A 22,283-nucleotide genomic window follows, 5' to 3' on the forward strand; every position below is an offset into this window, starting at 1 on the left:
TTACTAATTTCTTCTCAAGTTCGTTTACTTGTTTCTATGTGCAGCTATTAAAATCATGTAGTTTTATATAATTGAGATCTAGAAATCGTGCTGGGAGTATTTTTAGAATAAAGATTTCTTTTAAGTAGCTATATAGACATTCAATAGGAAACAGTATCGAAGAGGTAATGGATTCTTTTCTTTCTCCTCCTCTCCTCTTCTCCTTTTTTACTTTCCTCAAATACTTAAAATTGATTTTAAATTAACATATATTACCTCCTGTCTCCAACCGTGAACTTTTAGTTGAGAAATATTTTAGAAAAATAGACGATAAATATTTCCATAAAGTTACAATTTTGCAAACTACACAAGTATTTGTCATTAAACGGATTTGTTGTAACAAGGTTGCCTTCTCTTCCCCTACACTTAGAACGAGGATCTTTATCTTAAACATTACATAAATAGGAGAGGTTTAATTAAAACTTCAAGAAATGTGTTACTGTTAATTGAATTCTTGCTACAGTTACCTTTGCAAACCCATGTTAATGAAACTCCAGTTCAAAGTGGATGGGTTTTGGGAATTCAGATAGCTATTTATTTCCTTACCTGAGATGCCATGATAATCTCAGTAAAATAGCCCAGTTAGGAGAGCTTTCATTTGTAGCTATTGATCAAGTTTACACAAACTGTTAGGATGTCTAAACAAAACGAATCAGAAGTTCAAAGGCCATAAAGAAAGGTCAGTGATCGAGAAAGGGAAATACTTCTTTGCGTTTTGAAAGCTTTTCACCTGTGGAGCAGACTGGACTGGCTCCTACCTGAAGCTAGGCTCCGCCCCTCACCTAGCCCCCACTTCCTTGTCCCATCCCCCACCGGCTGAACCTCCGAGTTCGGCATCTCGCGGCATTACCAAGCTATAAATTGCCTTAGAGCTTAGAGACAATCAGGTCAGCACTGCTCTCACAAGGGAAAAGCTTCTTACTTCCGAGCAGAATCGCAGAATCGTTCAGGGGAAAAAGAGGAAGGAGGGAGGGAACCGGGCTTTAGTCGTCACCGCGTCGGCAAAGGGTGGAGAGAGATGGGGGAGGGGACCGACGGAAACTGCAGCCGCGGCGGGGTCGTACTTGACCCAAGTCTCCAAACTTCGAGGTGGCTGCCGCGGAAACTCCCAGTGCAGTCCCCACCGCCGGGCGGCCGCAGCTGCGGGGTGGAGCCGCGCTCCCGGCCCCACCTATGGGACGGAGCTTCCCCAGCCCAGCGTCGCGGGCCGCCGCGCCCTTCAGGAAAAGTCTCCAGGCATCTGGCAAGACTCAGATCGTTCTACCCACCACGTCCACCCTCAGAACCCCCCACAGAATGCTGTTACTAGCCTCACATCGCCCAGAGGACCACCTCCCCGTGGCTCGGTTTGAGGACACTCGCGCAGAATCCTTTCACATCCCCGCCCTGCTCCGCTTTCCCAACTCTGCTGGGTCAAACGGCCAAAGACAAACTTCTGCCTCTCCTTCCCCGCTCCCACCTTAAAAAACAAAAACACACAGAAAACCCCCACAGTCTGCGAACCCACACACATCGGAACTCCGAGCTTGCTGTTGCAATCTGGGCATGCTCAGTCTCAGGGCAGGTTTTGATGGAAAGTTGAAAAAAAGAAAGAAAGGGGGGAAAAGCTTTGTATTATGCGGTCTCCTTCTCCTGTGCACACGGCTTGCTGAACAGGTTGCAGGGCATCCCTGCGCCTACCCAAAGGGTGTATCGGATGCCCTTGATTGCGTCTCCTTGGGATCTAACCCTCCCCGAGCTCACCCCCTCCCCCGGGCCTCCCGAACCTCCCTCTCCCGGTCCCCGTCCGCTGTGGGGATGGAGAGACACTAACAGAACTGGGATGGGCGATGCTGGCTGAGCGGATCCACCTATTATGAGTGCGCCCGGATTGGCTCCTTGCAGCAGCGTACCCGAGGTGGAGCCAATCAGGCGGTCGGGGCTGGGAGGTGATGGGCGGCCGCCTCCTCACTGGAGGGATTCCTGGAGAAGCTGCAGTGTGGGGATGCTCTAGACCGAGTACTGCCCTCCGTGTCTTTCTACCTCCTCCTCCTGCAGCGGTGGCCGCACAGCACTTAGCGGGCGGCAACTTGAGGCTGCACCCGGGGCAAGCCCCCCAGGGTGGTGCTCCACTAAGAGGGGAGGGGCTCAGCGCCCCGAAGGGGCGTGTGTAGGGTGGGGTGGCCAGCTGGGACCAGCTGGTGGCCCTGAAAAACCTCCCACACACCCACACCCACACACCCCTTTTGTGTTGCAGGCTGCCCCTCCGAGAGCAGAGGCAGCGAGAGACGCGTGTGTCTTGCACAGGTCCACGCGGACAGAGCAGAGGGGACGGAGCCCGGCACCACCTTCTGGTCCTCCCTCCAGGTAAGACAGCGAGACTGGCGGCGTGGCCACCTCGGAGGTACCCATTTGCTTGAATTCGTCCGCAAGGTTTTGCTCTCGGTACACTTGGGTTTTGGTTGTGGGAGGCTGCGACCTGGGGAGGGAGCCCCGGGTGGCCTATTGTGAGAAATATAATGAACCACATGTACATCTAGAAAAGCACTTTGCCCAGCGCCCGCGATTCAGAGCCTGGAGTTGATGTTGGGCATCCCCCATCTTCTTGCTCCCTCTTTCCTTCTCTTTCTTTCTTCTCGGTCCCCCACCCCCAATCTCCATCTCTCACCTCCCCCGCCCCATGCTCAGTCTCTCTCGCATCTTCACCCTCCTCCCATCCTAAGAACGCATAGGGTTTCTTTCTTTTCCTGGGGAGGATTGCCTTTTCTCTGAGGAAAGAGGGGGTTGATGGAGAAAGGAGAAAGATTTCTTTCTGCCCAGGGGGGAAGGCAAACAAGACAGAATACAATCTCTGCGAGAATTAGAGTACAGAAAGCAGTTAAACTGGATAAAGGGAGGAGACAAGCCATCCAGCCCGGGCTGTCAGAGAGGGGAAGCATCAAGTTTGACTTGATCTCCTCCTTGCAAAAGGCTGTGTCTCTTACTTGATTCCTTCAAATGAAACAAAAATAAACCACCGCTCTAACCCACTTTCAACTGCTTAATTGCTGTTGCTTTTAAGTGCTAACCGTCTGACTTTTTCCTGTTTGCATCTGTACTGTGGGGATGACTATTTGCCCATCATTGGTAGCATCTGAACTTTGAGGGATTTCTCATGTAAAGAAAAACAATTTTTAACAGATTATTACTTTCCTGAGGTTCTCTGGTATGGCCTTTATGTGGGGGGGGGGGGGCAAAAGAAGTAAAGTTTCAAGACATTTGTAAGTAACACCAGTGATATCAGGAGGTTTGGATTTCTACTTTGAGAAAGGTAATCTTCTAGTTAGTTTTGTGTACATGTTTTTCACTTTATTGACTATTAACCCCTTGGTGAAAGAAACCAACCATTTCACTTTTGTGTTAAAGCTAATTTTGTGTATGAATTGCCAGTTCCTTCTGCTTTTCACTGTGTGTGCATTTGATTAACCGGATATCATATTCATGCCTTGCCTTATCTTCTTTTAATGAGAATATTTAATGGATGTAAACATGGTGTTTATGCAATTTCAGTACTCCATTTGGAAGGCACATGGACGCTCAGCTGGCCAGGAATCCTCTTGTACTGAAACAAAGTTTAGAAAGTAATGGCAGGAAGATAGCCTCAAATTCTAAAAATCTTAGGAGGGAAATTGTTTTTGTTATTGTGTCCTCTTATAAGAAAGAGAAGGTCAGCAAAACAACTATGTTCCCTGGCTGCCTGCACAATAGGTCAAGTAAAAGGAACTTGTTGGACAGAGCCTTGACACCTGCTTCAGCAATTTCTGATTCCCTCATCAATGATAGAAGCTTTCCTTTTCTTTTATTCATCAGAGACAGCTAAGTGATTACTGTCAGATGGGAGGAGGTAGAGAGGAGTGCCTGGCTGAATGTAATGGGAAAGCGTTCCGAGTGGATCCTACATGAGCGCAAAGAAGCCGGCAGACGTTAGTGTCCAGATGAAACCTTTGCTTTGATTTATCAGGGGAAATGCCAACTCTCACATTTCATTCTATTTGCACACTTGGGGTAAGAAAAGGCAGTCTCCCTTCTAACTCTGTCTGGTCTTCTGCACTAATTTCTGGACCCCAGAAAGTATTTTTTTTCCCACCACATCTCTTCAGTGTATAAGTTTAGCCACTGACTTAGAGAGGAGCTGGTTTCATTTACCATTAATGTAATGTATATCTTCTAAACCATTTTTCACTTGAGGCACGTATCTTTCCTGTCTAAGTAGAATTGCATAGAGTCACAAAAACAAGATCTTCTGTCTAGGGCTTTTGACATTTAAATGCCTTTTATTATTATTTTTTTAATGTCGTCTCTCTGCTGAAAGCCAACTAATTTTTAGAGGTTCCACTTTTTAGATACAAGGACAAAAGGAGAATCACTTAATTGCCTTATATGTGTACAACTGAATTAACAAGTTTAGACATGAAAAGATGTACAAAACAGAAACCCAATTACTTCCCACGTGAGCAAATTAAGATTTTGTTTGCCTATTTCTCCACTGTCTTAGGAAAGGTAAAAGTTTGTGCTTGATTTGTGACATTTATTTTCATGTATCTTTACAAATGTTAATTATAGCAATAACCTGTAGGAGACATGCATATGAGTAGGTTTTCACATACTTCTGAAAAAGTAAGCCTTTATATTCTGGAAGTCAGAACTGATTCCAATATAGAGTGAGTGGATTGAGAGACTTTAAATGATGCATTTTAGGAAATTACTCTCACAAAATGTTCTAGTGTGATAATTTCATATAATCTTCATATTTTCTCCTTTAAAAAGAATATCTTAGTAAATTCTTATGTTTCAGAGCAAACATGACAATTAGATTTTAACGTATTTTTATCAGAACTGAAGGCTGCTACTATACACAGGGAATCCTAAAATACTAATTCTATAAAGTACCATTCAATCTTAGTTGTTGCAGAGTACTTTATGCTTCATTTCATAATGGAGAATATTATCCTATTTGGTCAAATTATCAGATAGCTCTAATCAAGAAATATGAAAACCGGCTAATGTGGTACTTACATGATAAGATTTGCAGACTAGGCTTGATGGTAACTGAACATAAAACTAGAATATAGTAGCTTGTTTTAAATTATAGTTGCAAAATGAAATGGAAATTTAATAAATAAAATGCAGAATGCGTTAGAGATCAGAAAGTTAATTTAAACTTCCCATTAACCTAACGACACCATGGACATGATATCAATTGCTGTCTTTTGAGGTCAGTCTATTAAATCAATTTAAAGGAATTCCCCAAACAGGATTTTAGTACCATCTAATCTAAAGAATTCAACTCAAGACAGAGAATTATATGAGCCTGAAATACTTATAGCTCTTATGATTTCCAGTTTGTGCAACAGCCGGTAAGAGATATCATTAATGCCAAATTGGAACATAACATTCCTTTTTCTAATGGTAGTGATTAGATGATTTAGGGGAGGGAAAGCAGAAATAAAACATTTTCATTACATAATGGAGTAAATTTAGCCTGATATTACAAAAAGCCAAGGCTAAAGTTTGACTTTGTGCCATAAAATAATGTAGGTGTGGGTCTTGCAAGTGTTTTGCTAAACATAATGCTTTCTAAAATTAAATATCTGCTGTACTTGTAAATTTTTAAAAATTTTCAATGATTTGCTTGTGATAAATACATCTGTATTAAAGTTTAGTGTAGAAGAGATGCTTTATAGCTGAATTTGTTTTCCATTGAAATTAGCCAAAGCTATTTAAACAGGAATAAAGTATATGGCTAAGTACGTAAGTATTTAGCATTTAGGGATATGTATATGTTTATACACAGATGTATATACATGCATATATACTTTTTAAATTATGTAACTTCTAAAAGGATTGAGATGAATGGACAGTATCAAATAATCTGTTGAAGCTAGGGAGAATTGTAAAAAGTACCATTTAAAGAAAAATAATAGTGTCTTGAGGATGCTTTTAATGGTTCTTTGGTTGAAAGCCTAAGAATACCCAGAGGCAAAATTGATGGGGGTCTACATCTTTCCCTTCAGACAGCTTTTCTCTGGCTTTGGGAAGAAGTTAATTTTTCTATGAGTCATGGATTTAAAAAAAATCAGTGCTGGAAGATGCACTTCTATATACAGGTAACAAACCGAAATCATATTTTCACATGTTTTGGGCTTAATGGAGAGATAAACTTTCTGTTTTTCTAGGGTTTCTATCCAGTCTTTCAACATTTGCATGAAGCTAAACTTGTTCTGAATCTTTTACATAACTGTGTGACATGGTTATCGTTGCTTTTTCAGGTGAGGGCGAGTGGTCTGGTTATCTTTAATAATTACCCAAGGAATGATCAATATTTTTTCATAATATTTTTGAAAACTTGATTTAAACATCTCCATTAAGCGTGGCCATTTTTTTAAAGCAGGCATTTAATTCCTCTAATGAGAAGAAAACAGCATGTTTCCTTTAGCTTTGTTATCTTTTTAAGAGTTTTTGAAGAGCTGCTTTTATATTGAGTATCAGATCAACTATGCTAGCTGAGCATGTGGATGTCTCTCTACTCACATGGGTTAGTAATAGGAAAATAAACTTATTTTAAATTATACTGCAAATATGTTAATGCCATCTATTGCAAGTAAGAAAGCATGCTGTCTTTTCTTGTACCTATGAATAAAACTTGAGCTTTTACTATTTTATTCAAAAATAATAGTATTTTTTAAAGTGTACAATGAGAAATCTGCTATGTTGTCAAGAGTAAGCACTGGAGATGCTGTTTGTGTTGTTTTAAATATAAATGCAGAGATCCTGTTGCAAAGAAGCCTTCTGTTAAAATATGTTCCTTAATTTAAAAGCAATATTTAAGAGAGTTCTAAAACAAATTAAAGCCCGATTTAGAATAAAAGTAGCACATTTATGATAGATTTAGAGATGAATTTTCTGCCACATCTTTGAAAAATTTGAAGCAGATGAAAAACATTTTTATAATTTCTATAATTTTTATATTTGGTTAAATAATAGATTTTAACTGTGTACAACTGTTCTTCTTCTTTCTGTGTTTGTTTTGTCTCCACAATGCTCAGTGCTTGGCATGCTGGTTCCCATAATTTACCAGTAATATAAACAAGGGGAGGTCAAAGTTCATCTTTTTTGGTTATTGCTACTGTGGAGCAATGGAGAAAGAAAGAAAAAAAATATTGGTCATTCCTATATTGGTCTCACATGTAGTATGGTGAACATGCTAATTATACACATAGGGAATAATGTTGCTAAAGAGGAGCTCTGGAAAATTGTAAAGCAGGTGAAGATAATAAACACCTTTTATTTCATAGCTGTTTGCACAAAATGGGAGCTAGAAAATTTCCATTTCCATTGCAGAGAATGGCCCTTTTCAGCTAGTATAAGACTCTGGTGAAACTCTTTGGGTAAGATATGATTTCCTAACAGCCTGTAAGATGACATTTGATCACACATACCAGGCAAGAACTCTACCAGAGCAACCCCAAATACTGTGTGCAAGACATTTAGCCAAGTGCCTCAGTCAGGAATTTATTTTTGATTGAAATATCCAATTAATCGCATCCAGGGTTGGTACTGAAATGTGGGTCTTTTCTCATCCCTGTGCACTTATTGTGAAATGTGGCTTTGCCTGTCATTGTAAACAGCATAAGAATTCATATAATTATGAGTTTTTGCCAAAGGATATCCAAGTAAAAGGTGTTGTATGTTTTTTTCCTTCAATTAGTAGATGTTGTCTGTTTTTTTTTTCTAAATAATTCAACTAGTTAAGGATAAAATGCACATAGGCACTTAAACGCAAATAAAATCACAGTTATTTAAATGTGGAACATTCTTATACTACAGTTTCTTAAATAAGACACACTATCTCTTGCCCTCCTCTCACATCCTCTCTGACTACAAGCATCTTTTCACATGGGAATTGAGGGGCAAGCAGGCAAGCCCACCACACCCCTCTGATGAGAATTCCCTGGGTATGGCCTCCAGGGGGCAGCCTCTTGTTTTTACGGAGGTCCGTTTCCTCTGCGGGCCAGCCTTGCTGCCCTCTCGCTTGAAAGCAGGTAATTGGATTTACTAATTGCTACTTAGAGATTTGTGGGCATATTTTCATCTACCTGAAGGCAAAAACACATGGAATACCCAGACAAAACATACACAGCTATACCAAGGTTAGTACTAACACTTTTAAAATGTGATGTTGATCTATGTTTTATGATAATTGTTAAAAAAAAAAAGTGCCTTTATTTAGTAGAATTTCTTTTGATGACTCACAAATGATCCAAGCCATGAATCAATGTAACTTTTTGTACTTATTAATACCAGTGGATAAAGCTGAAATAATTGGTAAAAGAATTTCAGATCCTTGGATTGGCTTGAGCACTTCCAAAATACACCTGTGTTTTCTTATGGAACCCTTAAATATTTACATAACTCCTCTTTATTGTCACTGATAATTGAGAACCGGTGTGCTTTTCTGTGGACTCTTGGGATATTATTGTGAAACACCACAAAGTGTTGCTCTTAGGATGGATTATTAATAATCTATTTTCTGACAGAATTTTCTGTGAGAGGCACTGTGTGAACAACAGTATAGCATCACAGCAATAGGCTAGACTCCCAAAAATGTCACTTTATAACTGTGTGCTCGAAGGAGAAGGAGCCAATTATGTGTATTTTTCCTCATGATGTACTGCACCCCAATATTTTAGCACTATTAACACTGGATAGAACCTTGCTCATCACCTATAAGATAGCGACACTGCGTAATTTTGAGGGGAAAAAAATCGTCAACAAATTTTTTTTTTTTTTTTTTTAGACAAAGAATTTAATGGCCTTTGAAACAAGGAGAAGTGATATAACACAGGATACCAACGCCTAACTTAGCTTCTCTACCAATCGGGGTTTAGGTAACAGGGATATTAAGAACAGTTGACACAATTTCTCAGGATAAAGACAAGGTAGCAAAGTACTGAATCTCTTTCTGACTTGGACTGTCTGCTAGATCCTGGTTTACAAGGCTGGCTTTCTGCCTAATCCTCCACATTTTCATCAGATTTGAGGAATGAATAAAGTGAACCATTGGGCATTAGAGCGTATTTCTAGAGCTCCAGAATCTCTTCTATAAATAGAATAACATCGCCATCCTATTTTAACCAGTGTCCAAAATCCAAGAACACGAAAAAAATATTTATATATAGTTTATACTTGATTATATATAAATCCAGCCATTATATGCCTAAAAATACCTTTATCTATCTGGCTACAGAAATTCTCATGCTACAAGTATAGGTAACAACATATAGTACATGTATCTATTTTTAGTATTTTTATTAAATTTAAAAAGCCAAGCAATAACCTTGAGATAAATCTAATAATTCAAAAAAGTGACATTTCAACAAAAAGCCAACATACTCATAAATTGAACAAAACTGCCCTGCTTTTGAATTGTGAAAACAACACAAAAGACGGAAAGTACCTGATATGTATGTTTCCATTTTGTTTTTTTAAATCAGGAATCATAGATACTTTCTGATCCACTCCTAGACACCACAAATGAATACTGATGATAGCGGAGAGCTGACTGCTTCAGGAAAAAGTAGAGTAGACAAGTTCTGTTATGGCTTTGAGAATCTGTTTCATGGTTTATATATTGAACACATAGCAACAGTTTTATTTCTCTTGACTTCTGGACCTTTAGACCTATATGCATTGAAGCATATTACCACTCACTGCCAGAGCAGAAGAGATTTGCTCAGCTGTCCAGCTAAGAGTAATAGAGTAACTCCCTTGCCTTACCTTGTGTTTTCTTCCTGTGCCATCTCTCACCTTCCTACCCTCTCCTTATTCTTCCTTTTCTTTTTTCCATCTTAATGAATTATCTTCCTATAAAATCACTAACTGGGAGCTTACTACTCTAGGGTCATAATAATCTCTACCAGCTGGACTTATTTTTTGGTCAACAACCAGGAAATTTGATCCTTAATTTATGTACATTTTAAGTTAGCTTTGCAAAACAGCTGTATGGATAAATAAGGGAACAACAGTCTCTTCATTTGTTTATGAAATAGGCCATGATTTGTGTGTTTGTTTTTATGATCTTACATGTGAAGTCTAGCCTATTGGTAGCTTCTGGAACAAATTTGATTACAAAAAGATAGAACAAAAATGTTTGAAAGTCCCGACAAATGGCATGTCCTGTTAGGCATTTTTTCCCCTTTTCCCCCCTTTTCCCTATTCTAATGATAACAATTAATAAATGTTTTCATGATCAGGTATGTATCCCTGCATTCTTAAAAAATTACATTGCCTTATTTAATTTTGATGACGGCGAGAGTCTCCATTTTACAGATGCAATAAAGGAGACTCAGAAGTTAAGTTACCTGCTTGCAATTACACACTCAGGAAGCCTTTATAATTCCCTCCTACTGAATCTCGCTGCCTCAGCATTTAGTAAAGAAAAAAAAAGTATGTTTTAAAATTCTCTCCATATATAAGAAGTAGTTTGTTATTTCTTATCAAAATTAAAAACACAAATCTAACATCACTAAATTTAGATATACTCTTTTCACATTGACAAGGGAGGGAAATTCTAATATGCTGTCCTTAGTTGTGCGACTCAAACTCTGAAATGAGTTGTATTTGTGATTTAAAATTATTCAAGGCCCTGTTTTCTAAAGTGTAGGAGAAGTCTCTAAGCTTGAGTCACTAGGCTCAGTTGGCCCTTAGTCATTGCTCTTGCTCTATCACTGCGATAAGAGATGTCATCTCACTTGTTTCCTTATTTGTAAACTATGTAGTCTGAAGCCACCTCCTAGAGGGTACAGAGATGTGACTGAGATCACTAGTGTTGTAGCTTTGCTGCCTACGAGTTCTCCATGCTCCCCTCTCATTACTTCCCTCATTCACACTCACATGCACAACCCGTGACTGCTTCCTGAACCTAACATTCATGGAAGTTGAATCTAGAGATACTTTTCTATTCCAAGATGGAGAGCGCTAAGCAGGAGATTTTTCCAAGGCCCAATTATTACTCAGTTTAATGTAAAGTCCATCAATTGGCAATTCTTAGTGTGAAGAAATAAACACATTTGGGAATGACTGACACACACTGCAATGTGGACTAACTCAATGGACTGTCTAGTGGATCTGATACAAGAGAAGAGGAGTTTTAATTGGGAAAGACCGATAGAAAGAATGCAAGGTTAACTAAAGCATAGGAGAGGTATTTATGGGGATTTTTTTGGACAAACACAGGCTGATCATATTCTTGTGTTTTTACTACATGTCAGGCACTTTTCTATGTACTTTCCATGCTTCATTCTGTTTAACGTTGTCAACAATCTTAAAGAGATCGGTACTAATTTATCTATAATTTTTAAATGAGAAAATTGTGTGTGAGGAAAAAGTAACTTGCTAGAGTCCTATAACTGTTATGTAGTAGGATATGGATTCAAACCCAAGCAGTCTATTCATGGAACCAGTACTCAACCATGAGCATATAAACATTGAGCTCCTCAGTGGAAGAAAGGAACAAATGGTGACCAAGAAGTAGAGATGTCTAGAAGAGATTGAAGAGTCATGGGCAAACTTGATCCACTTCATAGTTTGAGCCAATATGACCATCATGGTGATGTGATAAAAGCATGAAACGTGGAAGTCTTACAGACCTGTGCTCTGTCATGGTGAGCTTCAATGAAATATTTCACTGAGAGACGTTTCATTTCACTAGGAAGGCCAATGTAATAATGTTTGCAAATTGTCTCATACTCAGTGGATGGCAGAGCTGACCATCCTTGCCACTCATTTTTATGAGTCAGGAACTCTTTTACGTGGAAAAATTCCACGTAATCAAAACGGCTTAAGAAAGAAAAGGGATTTTAAAGTTCGTGTTACCATACATCATCATGTTCAGGATATTCTGGATTTGGTTGCAGCTGGAAATAGGAAATCAAACCACATGATCAGGACCAGGTCTGTCAGCCCTTACTCTCTCGCAGCCTTCCATCTTAGTCCTGCTCTCCTCTGCCACTGCTTTATTTAGAGTCAGGCTCTTAGTTTACAGTGGTAGGAATACACCCAATGACTATAGGGTTGTGTAAGAAATCTCCATGTAAAGAGAACATCTTTTTTTTGTCAGAAAATTCAGGATGAGCATAATTGGAACAATTTGGGTCACTTGACCTGAACCCATGAAATATGTTATTTATGTAGGCTGAGCATTGTGTCATCCCTGGATTTAAAAGCTGGGCATAGCATTACTCAACTAAATACAAAGAGGGTTTTGCTGTTACAAGAAGGAAAATGACTAAATTTAGGGCAGGCAAAAGCAGCCAACATCCAGTTCATGAGGTCTAGGCACTGACCCTCAGAGAGGACGAGAGCTGGCCTTAATGCTGTCACAGTCTCCTGGAGGACCTCTGCTGTTCCAGGCACTAGTTGGTGGGTCAGGCAAAGATCCAGGGAATTCTAGGGAAAGGTTCATTGTAGTTGAGGATGTGGAAATGAATGGCACTCGGAGGCTTAAAGCAATGGCCATTTACCAACAAATATGGAAATATTCAGTAATTTGACAACAGGCATGACTTTTTGAGTGGAAAGGCTGAATATCAGAGGTTAAGGGCCCAGTTGAGTGTCATTCAATTCTATTTGGGTCCTTACTTACTGCTTGCTTCCTCTTTTTTAATACAGTAGCCAGGTACTTCTAGAACTTGAGGATTAGATTTTAAACTCAGTAGAGCTGAGAGCAGCCACCCGAAGATAGGTACAGGGCCAGTTATGCATAGATCAATACTTCAAATTTTTGTTTGTGCATGGAGGGGTGGTTATTTTAAATTTATAACTACCCTATTACCCCAACTCCCTATATATTGCTACAGATGCAACAGAATGAATTGAACACAAATACGATACATTTTCCTCCCTTGCTGTAGCCCAAAATGAACAGGAATTATCTAGGAACAAGGTATTTCTTCAGTAAGTACCAACATGTTGCTATTATAAGCCAAGCACTATTTGGGATGCTGGGAATACAGAAGCAATCACAGCAGACAAGTTCCCTGCGTTTAAGGCAGTTTGCATTCCAGGGAAGGATACAGACAATGAAAAACCACAGCAAAACACAGCTAAGATAGTTTTAAAAAGTGAGAAATGCTGTTAAATAATAAAACAGGCAAGTAAATGAAACAAAGCAACGCCGGGGACTCTGGTCAAGCAGAGATATTTAAGTCTAGGCATAAAAGGAGAGGGAGCCAGCTACGTAAAAGTTAGAGGAAGAGCATCGCCGCTTTCCTCCGCAGAGGGAATGAGTTTCTGCTCATGGGAGAAATAGAAGGTAAATGCAACTGAAGTGTAAAGGTACTGGCTTCATGAATTGAACCCTGCTTTCATACTTTAATTAAAACCATCTTTAAATACTATTAAGGAAAAATTTCAAAACAAGGTGATATAACCTCAACAAAGTTTAAAAATACATGGTGTGTCATTTCTGGGTAATACATTTCCAGTCTGTGCTCATATACTTCTCTTGTTTTATGTTTACAATCATGGAATACATACTCTTTCCACCCTGACTTTCAAAATGCGCTCTCAGGTGTCTTGCAGGTATATATTTTCATTCTCCATTTTCATCTTTAGAAGTGTAACTCCTTTTCTTTTGTGACATGTATTCCTTAGACAGTTTCTACCTGTCTTCCATTGAATCTTAATAACCTTTCTCGTTTTGCCCTCCTTTCTAAGGGAATCGCACACATGGCTTACCCCCAATTTTATTATTTCTCTGAATTTAAGTGAACACGTTGGCTTTTTATCACAGTAATGATTTTTTCAATGTAATTTCCTTTAGAGTATATATTTGATTATATCTTACAAAACTCTAATTTAGATTTTGAAACAAAAGTAAATAAACACTGGAAACATAATGAAACAAATCATTTTGTGTCGATTGTCATTTAGACAACACAGGTCTCAGAGCATTAACCGGAAATTATTTCTCCCTTATCTAGTTTCATATCCTGGTTTCAAGAACTCAATAGCCCAAGTCTACCTAGGTCATTTTGTGGTAGTAAACTGGGTGCTTACGGAGGCATATTAACATCTGTGAGATTGCGGTACTACTCAATATGGTGCAGCAGTAATGAAGTAATAATTAAAGCGTCAATCTTAAATGGCCTTCTATTTTCCCTTAGGAGTCCTCTGGACAGTATTTTGAAAATGGAATTTTCTTTGCTTAAATCACACAAAACCACCTATATGTGAATATAGCGAAGGTATTATAATAAACTATTCTGATAAATAAGTGATATGCTCTTTTCATTATCTATAGAAACGGAGGCTCTTTTGTATCCTAAATATCTTATGTTTTAGTACATATATTCAGGTATAGTTGCATGTATTCGGATTTTAAAAATATTACTGATTGCCCCACTAACTGCAAGTGTTTCAGGATTTTGCAGTGATATATTCATTTTATCATCTCTGACTTGTCAGTGCCTGAGAGACAGTAGTAAGAGTGTTCTAGAGAATTGTTGTGTGTGAGTGAATCCACTAAATCTATATTTTCTAATGTTTTTAAATGACTGCCAAACTCAATACACACACACACACGATATGAACAGAAGTTCAATGAAATATTTTTATGATGTGTTCTAATTCTTCCTTTTCAGTTCTCTCTTTTCCTAATTCATTAAATAATACTACTGGTCACGGCCAAGTAACTTAATTTAACAATCTGCTAATAGATAACAATTTGTAGTTTTAAAAATACTTCTTTAAAAGTATTACCAATTTTCAAAGAATTGTAGTACATTTAAGATCCCATTAAGCATAAGTAAGTACAATTGATATACATAAATTTTCAGTGGCTTATTTTGAATATAAGGGTTCATCATTCTATAAATGTGTAACGTTTAATAGAATTCCCATACCAGAATTACAACGTTCTTGCTATATTCACATATGGATACTTTTGTGTAAATTCGCACTGGTTTGTATTTTTAATTTACTTTTTAAAAAAATTTTTAGTTAAATTCCAGTTAGCTAACATTCAATGTAATAATAGTTTCAGGTGTACAATTCACTTCCAATAACACTTCAACACTTCCATATAGCACCTGGTGCTTATCACAGCAAATGTCCTCATCACCTGTTTCACACATTGGCCCCATCCAACTCCACTCTGATAACCATCACTTTGTTCTTTATGGTCTGTTTCTAGTTTTCCTCTCCCCCACCCACTATGATGGTTTTGTTTGTTAAATTCCACATAGGAATGAAATCATATGGTATTTATCTTTCTCTGACTGACTGATTTCCCTTAGCATCATACCTTCTAGCTCTATTCATGTTGTTACAAATTGCAAGATTTTATTCTTTTTTATGGCTGAATAATATTCCATTATATATATACATACATAAACACATCAGGGTGCATGTATCCCTTGAAATGAGTATCTGTGTATTCTTTAGGTAAATTCCTACACTGTTTTCTGGGGTGAATTGTATTATTCTTTTTTAAGCCCACACGAATATGGCACTAATGCTGTTACCGGTCATTCTCAACCAAGCAGATTCATGTTGGACTGCTATGTTCTGAGAAATTTAGTTAATAGCTACTGGTTAATATAGTTTAATTGATATAGCTTAATAGTTTAATTGATAGTTAATAGCTATCAATTAAAAACTATTATGCTTTTTTTTTTGAAACTGTGTCAATGTACTCCTTTCTGGTTATGGATAAATTTTCTTGTAGAGAAAGGTACACAGATGCGGTTAGAATATTATTTCTCTTCCTTTAAAGTCGTGAGTAGAGAGCTAGTCTATGGAAACAACAGACCATAAATACTGAACATGGGTCTTTAGAATGTTGTGCTCAAATTTAAAAAGAAGCAAATAATATAAATTAACTCTTCAGTCTGTCACTAAGTTAGTGATGTTGTGATTTAATTAGATGATCCCTCTGATACCTTTCATTATTAACATATTTTAGAGTTTTATGTTCAAATTTAAAACACAATGTGAAAACCCTCAATCTGCCACTAACTTCATGATGCAGGATTTTACTAGGCATGTATCTCTGAAACCTGGCTGGCTCAGTTGGTAGGCCATGAGATTCTTAGTTTTACAGTTTTGAGTTTGAGCCCCATGTTAGGTGTAGAGATTACTTTAAAATCTTAGGAAAAATAATACTGCCAGCACTCCTGGCAAATTTGGAGGGTAAGCTAAATCATATGTGTTTTATAGGAATCCTGACATGAAAACAATCACTATTTTAACAGATCTGTTTGGATCTCTTAAAGAGCCCTCAAAGTTACCACATCCAAACTTGAGCTCATTCTTTTCACTAACAAATCTAGTCCTTCCCCAATGTCTTTTAACCTAATGAATGATTCCACCATCCAATGAGTTGTGTTATTTGGAAACTTATTTTCATAGGTCTCTCATCCTTACCCATAAATCCAAAATATATGATGTCTTAATCATTTTTGGCTCATGAATATCTTTAATCTCTACCTCTATTGTCACAGCATAATCAAATCAACTTGGCCTCCTCCTTTTTTTTTTATTAATTTTTTAATAGTTTATTTATTTTTGAGACAGAGACAGAGCAAGAGGCAGGGAGGGGCAGAGAGAGGGAAACAAAGAATCTGAAACAGGCTCCAGGCTCTGAGGTGTCAGCACAGAACCCAACATGGGTCTTGAACCCACAAACTGCAAGATCATGACCTGAGCCGAAGTCAGTTGCTTAACCAACTGAGCCACCCAGGTACCCCAACAAACTGGCCTTCTTAATTCTACTGTTCTTGACTTGACTTTCAAGTCCGTGTATTATCTGGACTCTACTATTCACCAACCTAATTTCTCATATTACTCCTCTCATCTTCATGCTCTGGCCATATTGGCCTTCTTTCAAATGTTTAGTGTTCCAACCTTCTTTCAGCCTCAGGACCCTAGCACATGCTGCTCCCTCTGCTTCGAGTACTGTGGAATGTATCTGCTATGGGCAGATAATAACATTGTAAAGTCAGAAATGTAATATTGTTGGTTGTTTAGAAATACATTTTATTATGTCTGAGAACAAATGTTCAGCTTTTACATATTATCAGGGTATGGATGTCTCACTTTTAAAAATTAACTACAGAACTGTCAAGAATTGTCAAACTGTGATAGAGAGGGATTTGAACAATAATTGAAACTTGTTTTTCTTTCTTTTTTTACATTTTAGGAAACTCTAGGTAGAGTTTAAGTTTGAATATGTTGAATACTTAACCGCTTTTAAAGAGGAAATATATTTATAAGTTCATATGTTACAGGTGAGGATACCCATGAGATTAAGTAAAAGAAATCTTGAGTGGGTTGTAAATATCCATCACTAAAATTTTAATCTTAGGATTTTTTTTCCAGTTATTTTGATAATGTGTTTTCTTAAAATCATGGCATCACAGATTTTTTTTTTCTTGTTTGTTTCTTTTCTTTTTAATGGGAACACTCTGTGATCTAACATCTTCTGGGTGTGAAAACACATTTCCAGAAAATATCTGAAAAAAATGCAGTGAAAAATAAATCTTCAAGCTAAATATAAAATAGTGAGACTGTAACAAATACAGGCTGATATGATCTTTAAAATTCTTTGATTCCTAATTACTCATTTGAGAATAACTGTCAAAAAATCTGAGATATGTTTTCATTTCTGTAGTTTTTTTCCAAACAATGCATTATAAAATAATAGCAATAAAGAATTAATGTTTACCATCACAGTGCAAAAATGCAAGTTGAACTTGAGTGCTCTCTGACTACAGGACTCATTTTTATGTTGTTTCCAGTTGTATCCTCATTGTTGACCTACCTAACAGTGTTTAGCACTTACTAAGTAAGCACTTAAAATCTTTGATGAATATTACTGGATAAATCATCCTTGTTGATTTTGTTTTCATTTGTTTCTCACTCCTATTTTTCTTCAAACTAAGATAGTAGCGTAATGTGAGATCTTGGTAATAAGAATCTACATGAACTGGAATTATTGTTGACTTTCATTTTTTTTGTTTTTTTTATTAAAGAAATTTTTAAATGTTTTTAAATTTATAATGAGACAGAGAGAAACAGAGCATGAAGGGGGGAGGGTCAGAGAGAGAAAGAGACACAGAATCCGAAGACAAGCTCCAGGCTCTGAGCTGTCAGCACGGAGGCTGATGCGGGGCTTTAACTCACGAACCTTGAGATCGTGACCTGAGCTGAAGTCGGCCGCTTAACTTACTGAGCCACCCAGGCACCCCGAGTTTGATTTTTAGTCAAGACAAAATATGACTTCTTTATTTTTATCGGTCTTTACTTCCCCAATTGGCCATACCGCTCACTATCAAGTTCTTTATGAATGTTTTAAGTGTTCACTTTATGATAATTAAGAGTCTACACATGTTGAAGAATATATTTCAGTTCTACTTTAATGGAACCACTATTTTAGATTTTCAGGGTCAATTCTAACTATCTTTAAAATACATAATTATTCTTTTGCTTTACCTATTCCCTTTACCGTCCTCTTCATCTTTTCTTACTACTGTGTTTAATTACTTCCTCAATTAAATCAAAGCACCAGAGTTCTGTTATTGAAAAGCAAAGACACTCATTCTGTATAGATTTTCAATATATGTTTAATGCTCTACTTTGAAAACTTTAAGTTAGTTTGTTGCTAGTAAAGAACAGTGCTTTTAAAGAAATGTTTTAGCTTTTTAAATGAAGAAGTATTCTATAAAATACTTAAAATATTCAAATAATTAAAAAATGTATAAATTGAAAAATAATCTTTCAGATTCCTTGTTACTATAAAAAACCTCTTGTATCTACTAACAAATACGTACATATGCAAACATACATGACATTTAAAGTCAATATTCTATATAATACAATGTACTGCACATTTTAAGTTACTAGATGATTCTATATTGGATAATACTTTGAACAAACTATAATTATTTTGCAGTGTATATATTTTTAATTTTTTAATGTTTATTTTTGAGAGAGAGAGAGAGAGAGAAACAGCATGAGTGGGGAAGGGTCAGAGAGAAGGGGATACACAGAATCTGAAGCAGGCTTCAGGCCCCGAGCTGTCAGCACAGAACCCGAAGTGGAGCTCAAACTCGGGAGCTGTGAGGTGATGACCTGAGCTGAACTCTGATGCTTAACTGACTGAGCCACCCAGGCACCCCATGTAATGTGTATATATTTTTATATTAGAAAGTTATATAAGCAATGTTTGGTAAATGTAACATGTAATAGTTCTATAAAATATATTAAATGTGGGGCACCTGGGTGGCTCAGTCAGTTAAGCATCTGACTTTGGCTCAGGTCACGATCTCACAGTTTGTGAGTTTGAGACCTACATCAGAATCTGTGCTGACAGCTCAGAACCTGAAGCCTGCTTCGGATTCCATGTCTCCCTCTCTCTCTGCCCCTCCCCTGCTCTGCTCGTACTCTGGCTCTCTCTCGCTCTCTCGCTTTCTCAAAAACTAAAATAAACATTAAAAAATTAAATATGTTAAATTCAAAAGATTCAGTTTACTTTAATCGAATTCAGTTTTATAATTTTAAGTATTTTCTGGCATAATTTGTGATGATTGTGTCAATACACATAAGATATTAAATGACTTAATATAGTTTTTATTATATTTAAGGATTTTTAAAAAGTGTTTATTTATTTTGAAAGAGAGAGTGTGGGCACATGAGCAGGAGAAAGGTCAAGAGAGGGAGAGAGAGGCCCTGTTAGTGCAGGGTCTGATGCAGGCTTAATCCCACAAACCACGAGACCATGACCTGAGCCCAAATCAAAAATCATACATTTAACTGACTCGGCTACCCAGGTGCTCCATAGTTAAGGATTTTTTTAAAGTTCCTCTTTTATCATGTTGCAAAGTATTCTTGATAGCAGGTATTATAATATCTTGTTTAAAATTAGTATTTTCATCAATGATATTACAGATCATAATCTCCTATCATGCTTTTAATGTTTGACTTCCTTTATATGTTCATTCTTACAAATAAAAATTTTATAATCACACTTAATATATATCTGGTTTGAGGTTGCAGTATGCTAATAAGGATTTTAAAGTATCTCAAAATGTAAAATGTTTTAAGAATTATCCTCCACATTTTAGTTATGTGACAAAAATTTAAAGCAAAAACAAAGAATATGGAAGTTGTTTAAAGAAATAGGACGTTTTGGGGGGTCCTTACAAAGTTCATTAAATTTAGTAATAATAGTTTGCATGTAAAGAGCTTTAATTACATGCCATATGCCATTCTAAGAATTTTTGTGCATTACTCATTTAGTCCTACTTCAAACCATTTGTGAGGTTTGTACTATTATGATGCCCATTTTAGAAATGAGAAAATGAAAGGTCACAGAAATGATGGTATTTGCTTCCAGTCACACCGTTACAGATGGGATTCAGTGAGGAGGGTTTGGCTTTAGAGTCGAGAGGATCTAGGTCACTGAGCATTAGCTTAAAAGTACTCAGTGTCAATAACCCGTAGCCTGCAAAGAGCTTACCTTTTGGGGGACAGAAAAGAAGCAGAAAATAAATGAAAGAAAAAAGAGGGGAGAGAGGGGGAAGGAGGAAGGTAGGAAAGGAATCTAGGTGTAGTATGTTTTATTTTGTTAAGTGCTATCAAAGAAGAAAAAGTAAACAACTGGAAAAACAAACAATACAAAAAAGCAAATAGAGTAGAGAGTGCCAGGTTTCCAGGAAGAAGGTGGAATGAATTTTATTATTTCTTCTTGTACTGTAACTACCTTTTAAGTATCTTTTTTTGCAATAAAAAGTTGAAATTTATTTCAATTACAATTTTTTTTTTTGTTACACGTTAAAGCTGTTTTAACCTTTAGCGACATACAGTTATTTCAGAATAGATCTTTTTAATGATCCATTATGTATGAAGTCATTTGACGATGCAATTAGCTTTTTAAAAATTGAATTATAGTTAATATACAATGTTATTTTAGTTTCGGATGTACAATATGATTCCACAGCTTATACAATTTCAGTGTTCATCATAAGTGTGCTGTTAATCTCATTTATTTCATTCTTTCCCCCCCACCCACCTCCCCTCTAGCAACCACCAGTTTTTCTCCGTATTTAAGAGTCATTTGTCTTTTTGTGTATGTGTGTATTTTGTTCACTTGTTTTGTTTGTTAAATTTCACACATGAGTGAAATCATAGGGTTCTCACTCTCTGATTTATTATACTTTGCATTATCCCCTTAGCATTAGATCCATCCATGTTGCCCATCATTCTTTTTTTTTTTTTTTTTTTTTTTTAAAATGAGAGAGACTGTGAGTGGGGGAGGGGCAGAGAGAGAGAGGGAGACACAGAATCTGAGGTAGGCTCCAGGCTCAGAGCCCAACGCAGGACCTNTTTTTTTTTTTTTTTTTTTTTTTTTGAGAGTCTCTCTCAAAAATGAGAGAGACTGTGAGTGGGGGAGGGGCAGAGAGAGAGAGGGAGACACAGAATCTGAGGTAGGCTCCAGGCTCAGAGCCCAACGCAGGACCTGAACCCTGAGTGGTGAGTTCATGACCGGAGCCAAAGTTGGACGCTTACCGACTGAGCCACCCAGGCGCCCTCCCCATCATTCTTTTTTATGACTGATGTCCCATTGTATGTATATACACCACATCTTCATTCTCCATTCATCTACTGATGGACACTGGGTTGCTTCCATATCTCACTTTTTGTAAGCAATGCTACAATAAACATAAGGATACAAGTATCTTTTTGAATTAATGTTTTTGTTTTCTTTGGGGGGAATACCCAGGAGAGGAATTACTAGATGATATGATAATTCCACTTTGAATGGGTTTTTTAAATGTTTTTTTAAAATTTATTTCTGAGAGAGAGAAAGATAGCATGAACAGGGAAGGGTCAGAGAGAGAGGGAGACACAGAATCTGAAACGGGCTCCAGGCTCTGAGCTAGCTGTCATCACAGAGCCTCACGCAGGACTTGAACCCACGAACCATGAGATCATGACCTGAGCTAAAGTTGGACACTTAACTGACTGAGCCACCTAGGCACCCCTATTTTGAATGTTTTGAGGAAACTCCATACTGTTTCCCACCATGACTGTACCAGTTTGCGTTCCCACCAACAGTGCACAGGGGTTCCTTTCTCCACATCGTCGCCAACACTTGTTATTTCTTGGCTGTTTTGAATTTAATCATTCTGACAGGTGTAAGATGATATCTTATCGTGGTTTGGATT

The 22,283-nt window shown here is 37.5% G+C and overlaps 1 protein-coding gene across 1 annotated transcript in view; it reads left to right on the forward strand.

Moving 5' to 3' along the window:
- The first annotated feature begins 2,201 nt into the window (after nt 1-2,201).
- Nucleotides 2,202-22,283, forward strand: part of SYT1 (synaptotagmin 1) — a 554,785-nt gene continuing 534,703 nt past the window's right edge. Inside the window, exon 1 of the mRNA XM_039235556.1 lies at nt 2,202-2,385. The gene's annotated coding sequence lies outside the window, so the exon portion shown is untranslated. The remainder of the gene's footprint in view (nt 2,386-22,283) is intronic.

This window comes from Hyaena hyaena, unplaced genomic scaffold (assembly GCF_003009895.1).
Source record: "Hyaena hyaena isolate Hyena2069 unplaced genomic scaffold, ASM300989v1 scaffold_99, whole genome shotgun sequence".
In the NCBI taxonomy this organism is placed as follows: domain Eukaryota; kingdom Metazoa; phylum Chordata; class Mammalia; order Carnivora; family Hyaenidae; genus Hyaena; species Hyaena hyaena.